The sequence below is a fragment of the Nannospalax galili genome, unplaced genomic scaffold, assembly GCF_000622305.1.
Source record: "Nannospalax galili isolate Female #2095 unplaced genomic scaffold, S.galili_v1.0 scaffold429, whole genome shotgun sequence".
NCBI lineage: Eukaryota > Metazoa > Chordata > Mammalia > Rodentia > Spalacidae > Nannospalax > Nannospalax galili.
This window is the reverse complement of record NW_008360330.1, coordinates 3,803,521-3,812,264: the sequence shown is the minus strand read 5'-3', so window position 1 is coordinate 3,812,264 and position 8,744 is coordinate 3,803,521. Positions and strand designations below refer to the sequence as shown.

General features: G+C 45.8%; 1 long non-coding RNA gene across 1 annotated transcript in view; it reads left to right on the top strand.

Moving 5' to 3' along the window:
• The window catches only part of LOC115068972, a 27,671-nt gene extending 19,843 nt beyond the window's left edge, over window positions 1–7,828 (top strand). The window contains exons 2-3 of the long non-coding RNA XR_003848328.1: window positions 1,582–1,673; window positions 7,256–7,828. This is a non-coding gene — a long non-coding RNA (uncharacterized LOC115068972). The remainder of the gene's footprint in view (window positions 1–1,581; window positions 1,674–7,255) is intronic.
• The last annotated feature ends 916 nt before the right edge of the window (window positions 7,829–8,744 follow it).

Below are 8,744 nucleotides of genomic sequence, written 5' to 3'. Positions count from 1 at the left end.
ATGTTCTTTTTAAAATAAATAATATGACCATGTATTAATCACTTTTCTGTTGCTGTGATAGAAACACTGACCCAAGCAATTTATAGAAAGAAGAATTTATTTGAACTACAGTTCTAGGGGAATTATAGCCCATCATGACAGGGAGGTATGGTGGCTGGAAGTGGCTGGAGCAGGAGCAGCAGAAGCTAAGCTCTCACATTATCACAAAGGCACAGGAAGCAAGAGAACAATGGCAGATCCGGGGAGGCTTAAGAATTCTCTAAGCCCACCCCCAGAGACGTGCTTCCTCCAGGATAGCCACACCTTCTAAAACCTCCCAAAGCAGTGCCATCATCTGGGGACAAAATGTCCAAACACTTGGAGCCTATGGGGACATTTTCATTCAAACCACCACACCTGCTTTCTATGAATTCCTTAAAAATGTTACTTCTTCCTAACAGCATGGCCTACGGGGAGATCTCCCAAGCAGTCAGCCCAGATCAGATATTAAGGAGCTCATTATGCCCTGATTTCCAGGGGTTTGAAAGCAAGTAATTACCCTGGCAACTTTATCAGGTAGTTCAAATCCTTATTTCTGGATTCAGCAGGTCAGTTTACTGAGAGAAAGCTAATAGTGAGAATATAATTTGACCAAACCATTAAGAGGTGGAGACAAAATTCCAAATAGGGTCTCTCTGCCTCAAAGGTGAGCCTCTTTGCTAAGGGGTATTATGGTCTATCAGTGTTGGCCTGTAGCAAGAGACGGTCAAAGAGAGGTGACTCTGCTCTGATTCCTATGCTCAAAGGATGACACTAGCCTAGGAACAAAGAGGCCCACCTATGTGCAGTAGCTATGTGGAAGAGGAATCCATAAGGAAGTCAGAAAAACTGTCTGGAGATGCTGACCCTTAGTTCCAATAAAAGTATAAGATCTGGTAATCCTGTAGTTGTTGAAATAAACTGAAAGTGAATGAAGCAGGAAGGATGTCCTAGGATGTAAACACTGACAAGCACTCAGGGGAGTCAGCCTGCATGCTTCCACACAGAGAGTACAAGGCTATGTCGACCACAGTGAGGACCATGGGGACAACTACAGAATGGGCCAGAGGAGACTTCTCAGAGAAGGAACCAAGCTACTTGAATGTTAAATGAGATTAATTATGCTTCCCACTTCCTAGACATATGTCTTTGGCTTTTCCCTATGCTAGACACTAAAAATTCAAGGGTACCTTGAAGGCACTCTGCTTGGGGTATGAAGAAAGATCATGGGCAAAATTATGAATGCTCAGGGCTGCCAAAGACAGGAGTCATAACTTCTGCAGGCTCAAAGGTACTCTGAGCCTCTAGGAAGCCCTATAGCCTTGTTTGTGCTGGCTCCTGCCCTGCTGACCCCTGCTGCATGGTTGCATGACTGTGCTGCTAAGAACCCTAGCACATCTGGCTTGGACATGTACCTGCCTTTTACCCAAACCCAGACTGAACATTTTACATGCATAGACAGGTAGATTGATATTCCTAAACAGTGCTTCCTAGAGGCTCAGGGCCTTCAAGTAGCTTGGTCTCTTCTCTAGTGTACTGAAAGTCTTTTTCATTTCCATTTAGGCACTAGGTCCCTTCCATGGAGCAGACAATCTTGGATTCAATGGACCAAGGCTCATTTCCATCTTTTCTCCCACTTGTTCAAACACCACTGTGTGAGTATAGCCAGCAGACTAGATTGTTGTTGGGATAAAAGATAGAGATTTGGTTGGTGGCTGTGACCTGGATGTTCCTCTGACCCTGTGATGATGAGCCACGAACCCACCTCCTTCCCATGCTCTGCAAAGAAGTTATTCCCCTTCCCTCTTCCAGCCAGTTGGTTGACCATAGCTGCTTTCAGGGGAGGGGCTAAAGGTGTAAAGCTGGGAAAATCACGAGGCTGGCCTCTTGCCATTTTTGTGAGGCTGTCCAGAACCACAGAATTTATGTCTGGGTGTGGACTTTTGAACACAGCTATAATGGGGGCACGCCCTCTCATCTGTAAGTAAACTCGCATTCCAAGCTCAGTTAATAAGTCCAATAAACTTGTTAAGATTCTTCAAACACGGGGTTTGGAGAATTCTTTTCTCAGGTTGTTGCAAGGATCGTGGGAGTAGGGGATTGGATGCCATGTGCACCTCCCAGCTGTGCATTTGGCTTACAACCGGTGTAGCTGGCTGGATACGATGAAACTGAGAATGAGTTTTGGAAGAGCATTGATGACGTCCCTGATACGGGGAAAGAGACCACAACTGAAGTAAAGTGGGGTAAGGGGAGAGTGTGGGCTGAGGAAACTTTAACCTGGTGGCCATTCCCATAGGCTTGGTGGGGGTGGCTGCAGTGGCATGGTTAGTGCAGTGGACAGTGAGATATGTAACTAGAGTGAGGCCCTCTAAACAGTCGAGGTCAATGAGAGAGAGCCCAGGGTGGCAGCCATCTTGTAGATGGTATGGGGTGGCATTCCTGTTTGACCACATGAGTATGGAGATGCCCTGAAAACAGTAGAAGGTCTGGAACAGATTCTGAAATCTCTGGGAGTAGCACCACCAGAGACAGAAATGTCAAAAAGCAGCTGCAGAGGCTACTTGGCCACTGCTATTGATAATAAGAAATCTGTCCCAGGTGGAGGACTTAGCCAGAAGGGAAACTGAAAGTGTTAGCAAGGAATTAGAATGGGAGAGGGCTATGAGGCTGGCCTCCTCATTACTGGCCTCTGACCTAGCCAGTAAATTAGATAAGAGAGAAAAGGAGATGGAGGTGTTGGCATGCTGTTTTTTATGTCTAGGAGGTCAAAAGGGGAAAAAAAGCCCAGATCAGAATGACAATAAAAGTCCCATCCTAGGATCCCAAAATCTGGAACCCCTGGGAAGAGTCGGGTAGTGAGGAAGAATGAAGTGACTTAGAGATAGTGGGAAATGCTCCTCTGGTCTGACCTTTAATTCAAAGAAAGGGAAAATCCATGGTCCAACATGCTGATGGAGGGCTTAACAATAGCCCGGTGCAGGAGACTATGGTAATCAGAGAATACTCAGTACCAGAACTATTAGAACTGGGAAAGACATTTAAACAAGCTATGAAGGAGCCTTTGGCCACCTGGCTGGTGAGGCTATGGGACATGGGGGCAGATGGAATCATTTTAAGTTCTACAGAAGCAGAGAAGTTAAGCAACATAACCACTCATCCCTCTTTGAGACAGACTTCACAATTTAAGGCAACACGAGGGAAACCAGTCCATGATGGATTGGCTAATATGAGCCATTCGGGATATGTGGGTAACTCCAGCTGAGATTCCCATGAATACTAGAGACTGGAAAACCATTGAGGAAGGACAGGCTTTATTGAGGGAACTGGGTATGAGGGAATCTGTATTTGATGCCCAGTTCACTGGCCCAGACAGGACTGTGTTTACAGGAGACTTAAGAAAGAAACTGATTCAGCAAGACCCACCAGACTGGTATGGAGCTTTGGTGGCAGTGCTGAGCCCCATGGTTGGGTGTGACCTGAACGAGGTTGGTGAGGCTCTGAAAGGTGCTAAAGCAAGTAGACACAAGAGCCAGAGCTCAGCAAAGGGGCCCCTCTGTGTCTCCCAAGCACAGATGTGGATAGATCTGTGCAGAGCAGGATTTTCTAGGGACAAGATAGACGGGCAGCCAAATGCTGTGCTGGTGAGCCTGTGGAGGGCTTTAAGACCTGACCAGCAATTCACCACAGAAGTAAAAGAAACTGGGGACCAGGAGGTGCCAGTAACTCCAACTGCACCCCCTGCTCCAGAGGAAGGCAGCCTCATTGAATGGGACCCACCCCTCAACCACTGCCTTGAAGGGGTGGCCAAGGTTGCCCACAGGTGAGGGCCATACTGGGTGACCAGAGGCCACATGTTGAATTGAGGATTTATTGGTACCCCACTAATTTACAAAACACATGGGCCCTAGTGGATACTGGGGCAGAGTGTACATTAATTCACGGCAATCCCCCAAAACATCAGGACCAGTGGATAGCAATGGATGGGTATGGGGATAAAACCACACAAGTAAAGCAGATGAGACTCAATCTGGGAGTGAGCAATTATCCCACTCAGGAGTACAAGGTGTGTATCTCTCCCCTTTGAGAGAACATTTTAGGGATGGATGGCCTGCTGGGTCACACCCTACATACTACTATGGGAGAGTTTCAGCTGAGGGTATGAACAGTAAAGGCGATTACTTGGGGGTGGGCAAGCTGGGAGCCGGTCAAATTGCCTGCCTCATGGAGGGTGGTGAATATCAAACCAGCTGCCTTGGGGTCAAGATGAAATTACCGAAACCATCCAGGAACTAGAGTGAGTAGAGGTTATCTGCCCAGCCCAGAACCCTTTCAATAGCCCTGTTTGGCTCATCAGGAAGCCAGATGGCTCCTGGAGAATGAGTGTAGATTACCAGGAGTTAAATAAGGTGGTGCCTCCCATTTATTCAGCTGTGCCCAACATTGCACTGTTGATCAGGTGGTGCAGGAAATGGGGTCCTTTCACACTGTGGTGGACCTTGCTAATGCATTGTTTAGTATTCCCTTAGCTGCTGAATCCCAAGATCAATTTGCATTCACATGGAATGGATGATAAGGGACTTTCAGAGTTCTTCCCCAAGGTTACCTCCACAGCCCCACGGTTTGTCATGGGATGGTGGCCTGGGTCCTGGCCCTGTTACACTGCCCTCCTTCTGTAAGGGGGTTCCACTACATAGATGACATAATGCTAACTTCTGAGTGCCTTACAGATTTGGAAGCTCATTTGGGGAACATGCAAGTGCACCTGAAGGAGCGAGGAAAATCAACCCACAGAAGGTACAAGGGCCCGGTACAGTGGTGAAATTCTTAGGAGTTTTATGGTCAGGCAGAACTCTCATGATACCCAGTACAGCAGTTGAGAAAATCTTACAATAACCCATACCAATAAACACTAAACAGTTACAGGTATTTTGGGGACTTCTAGGGTATTGGTGAATTTTTTTACCTCACCTTGCTCAGGTCACCCATCCCCTGTATAATTTAATAAAATGAGGTGCTACATGGAATTGGGATGTAAAGGCCCAAGAGGCTTTTGAACAGGCCATGGTACTTGTTGGGCAAGCTAAACAGCTGTGTGCCCCAATACTGTGTGCCCCAATACCTCGGTGTCCCTTCCTCTTGGAAGTCACCAGGAGCCATGAGGGTTATAGGTGGGGCTTGTGGCACCAGCAACTGGAACAGATGGTCTCAACTGGGTTCTGGTCCCAGTCATGGAAAGGGGCAGAGTCCCAGTACACAGCTCTAGAACAGCAACTACTGGCTATGTACAAAGCATTGCAACAGATGGAATTCATTACGTGCCTCACCCCCATTACTGTAAAAACTGCATATCCGATAAAAGGATGGGGGAGGACTTATTAGCCAAGCCCCTGTCAGGGATGGCACAAAACCAAATGCTGCAAAGATGGCATGCATATTTGCAATAGCAAGGGGTGGTGTCAGCAAACTTGATCACCAATGCCATGTAAGCAGTACTAGGATTGATGTCATTTAAAGGCACAGAGCCTCTCCCTCCACCTCCTATAGTTGACCCTCCAGCAAGACCTGATTGAGTCTTAGAAGGGCGTCCCCCAATTCTGGCTAATGCCTGATATACCGATGGCACTAACAGGGGTGCCAGACAGGAATGGGTAGCAATGGCAATACAGATGAACACTGTATGTATATGGTTAGAGAGAGGAGAAGGAAAAAGCAGTCAATGGGCTGAACTGAGAGCTGTATGGATAATAATAATGAGGGAGCCTTGGCCAGTTACAATTTGTACTGACAGTTGGGCTGTGTTCAAAGACTTAACTTTATAGATGGCTCAGTGGGAGAAAGAAAAAAAAACTGGCAGGTGATTGGATGGCCACTTTGGAAAGACACATATAATAAAATGCAGGAGGAGCTAGTGCCCCTGGTAGTTTACCATATGGCTGCCCACTGCCTGGTGAGTCCTCCCGGGAATCAGGTAGCTGATGCCCTCACCAAGGTGAGGGCTCTCTGCCCTCAGGTTCCCCTAGAAGCAGCTCACTGGGTTCATACCAAGTCGGGCCACAGAGGAGTCGACATGGGATGGAGAATAGCCAAAGCAGCTGGCATTCCAGTAAAATATGCTGACATCTAACAGACTGTCCAGGCCTGTGAGGTGTGTTCCTGGTACAGCCCCAGAGGATGGATGCCATGATGGGACACGTGCACAAGGCAGCCTCCCCTGTGAGAGAATGGCAAGTAGATTATATAGGGCCCCTGCCAGTCAGTGAGGGGTATAAATATGCTCTCATGTGTGTGAACACTGCCACAGGCCTTACACAGGCCTTTCCTTGCAAGAGAGCAACAGGCAAGGCTACTATTAAGGGGCTTACTGAACTCAGTATCATGTATGGGTGCCCGAGGTGAATTGACAGCAATGGAGGCACTCAGTTTCACAGGTACAGATGTGCAAGCTTGGGCTGAGGATAATCAGGTTCCATGGTATTTCCACCTTCCATACAATCCTACAGGAGCAGGGTTAATTGAAAGAAAAAACAGGTTGATAGAGGAACAATTGAAAGCCTTAAGCCCAGAAAGAACCCTACAGGGGTGGAAAAAGGCCCTTCCAGAAGCCATAAGGTTGTTAAATGAAAATCCCAGTACCAGGGTTGGGTTGCCTCCCTGTGAGCAGTTGGCCAAAGGGACCCCAGAAGTCTCCAAAACTATAAAGGCAATTGTCAATAATGTTGGTTGTATACCTGAAATGGATGGTAAGACCCTATTGCCAAAGACGCCGCATGGTGTGAGTGTGGGAGAGGGAGAAATCAATCTTGGACTAAGCTGGAAACTCCCTGCCACTGGATGGGTGGCTTTCATAGTGCCAGAAGGTGCTATGAAGATGGAAAATTGTTCCTCATTATCCTGTTCAACAAAGGACTCTGTGTGCTGCACTATCAACATGTGAAGCAAGATGTTCCTGCTTGTGCAATAATGGCTCGTCTAATGTATGTACAATCAGCTAATTATTGGTTGGACCTAATGCCCACTCCTAGGGATGGAACACATATCTGGTATTGTGGACCAGGCCACCCCCCTGTGGCAGGAGAGGTTATAGGCCCCAGTGGAGAAGCCACTGCACTTGTATTATCAAATGGATGTGATGCACCTACTAAAGTGCCATCCAAGCATTTATGTTTATGCCCATAAGCTATTATAGCAGTTACTGTTTACATGTTCTTGCTTCTTGCTCTTTGTGTTTTTATAGTAGATGGAATGCCACTAAATTGAGACATCAGCCATGACAAACAGAGGATGCAGAGACTTGAAGAGTCCAATGCCCTACTACAATGGGAGAAAAGTAGCCCCACTCACTTTGAGGCTCAGAGATATTCACGGAAGAGGCGGGTGGAAAGTTTTGTAAGAGCCAGAGAAGGGATGGAGTATGACCTGGATGTTCCTCTGACCCTGTGATGATGAGCCATGGACCCACCTCCTTCCCACACTCTGAAAAGAAGCCACTTCCTTTCCCTCTTCCAGCCAATCAGTTGACCGTAGTCACTTGTAGGAGAGGGGCTAAGGGTAAAAAAGCTGGGAAAACCATGAGGCTGACCTCTTGCCATTTTTATGAGGTTGTCCGGAATCACAGGATTTATGTCTAGGTGTGGACTTTCAAACACAGCTATGAATGGGAGCGGGGGGGGCACCCCAAGCTCAGTTAACAAGTCCAATAAACTCCTTAAAATTCTTCAAACCAAGGTTTGAATAATTCTTTTCTCAGGTTGTCGCAAGGACCATGGGAGGAGGGGATTGGATGCCATATGCGCCTCCCAGCAGTACATTTGACTTAGAGTGGCCTATGCCTTGTCAAGGAGTAAATATGTGGCAGTGATTATTACAACTTCAATAGTAAATATCCTTACTTGGGCAAAAGAATTTGCTAATGTATTTGAAGCTTTCTCACACCCTGCCTGTAACTGCTATCTTAAATTTTGGAAAACCTTGCTTTTGCAAATATGTGTAAATGGATGACAGCTAGATGGTAGATTGATATTCCTAAACAATATAATGACCATTTATGTATGGTTGTACTGTGCTTATTTTATCTGAGGCTCATTGAAGCTCTTTAATCTGAAGATTTGTAGCCTTAAAACAATTTAGAGAATTAAAAAATCAAACAATGTAATCATGAATTCATGAACCCTGAGCAGAACACTTAAAACTAAAGACAGTCTTCCTGCCTTAAGACCAGCAAGTCAAACCCACTGTTCTCCCTTGAAGATCTTAATTTGATTTTGACCACCTTCTGAGAAACATATAAGGGATGAGTTCAGGAGGAAACATAAAAAATCAAATGGGATATTAGCTGGGGAAAGATGGCGCAAACAGTAACCACTATCTAAGTTATGAATGAGATTTGATACTAACTCATTTGAGGAATCTAGGAGGAAATCATTGTGCTGGTTAAATTATGATCAATCAATTGTGACTCTTATATTAAAGAATGTCAGAAAGTTAGCATAAGCAAATATATCTAAACACTAAACAAAAACCAGATAGAACAAATAAGAAAATGAAGAAAAATATAAATGATTTTGAGTCCTTATTAGGTACTGGAACTCTTAAAGAGTGCTATTCTTACAACAGCCTTAGAAGGTGAGTATTATTTCTCTCATTTCACAAAGGAGGAAAAGAAGGCTCAGAGAATTTGGAAACATGTTTAATTGGTAAGTGGGAGTACCTAGGTGGTATATCTG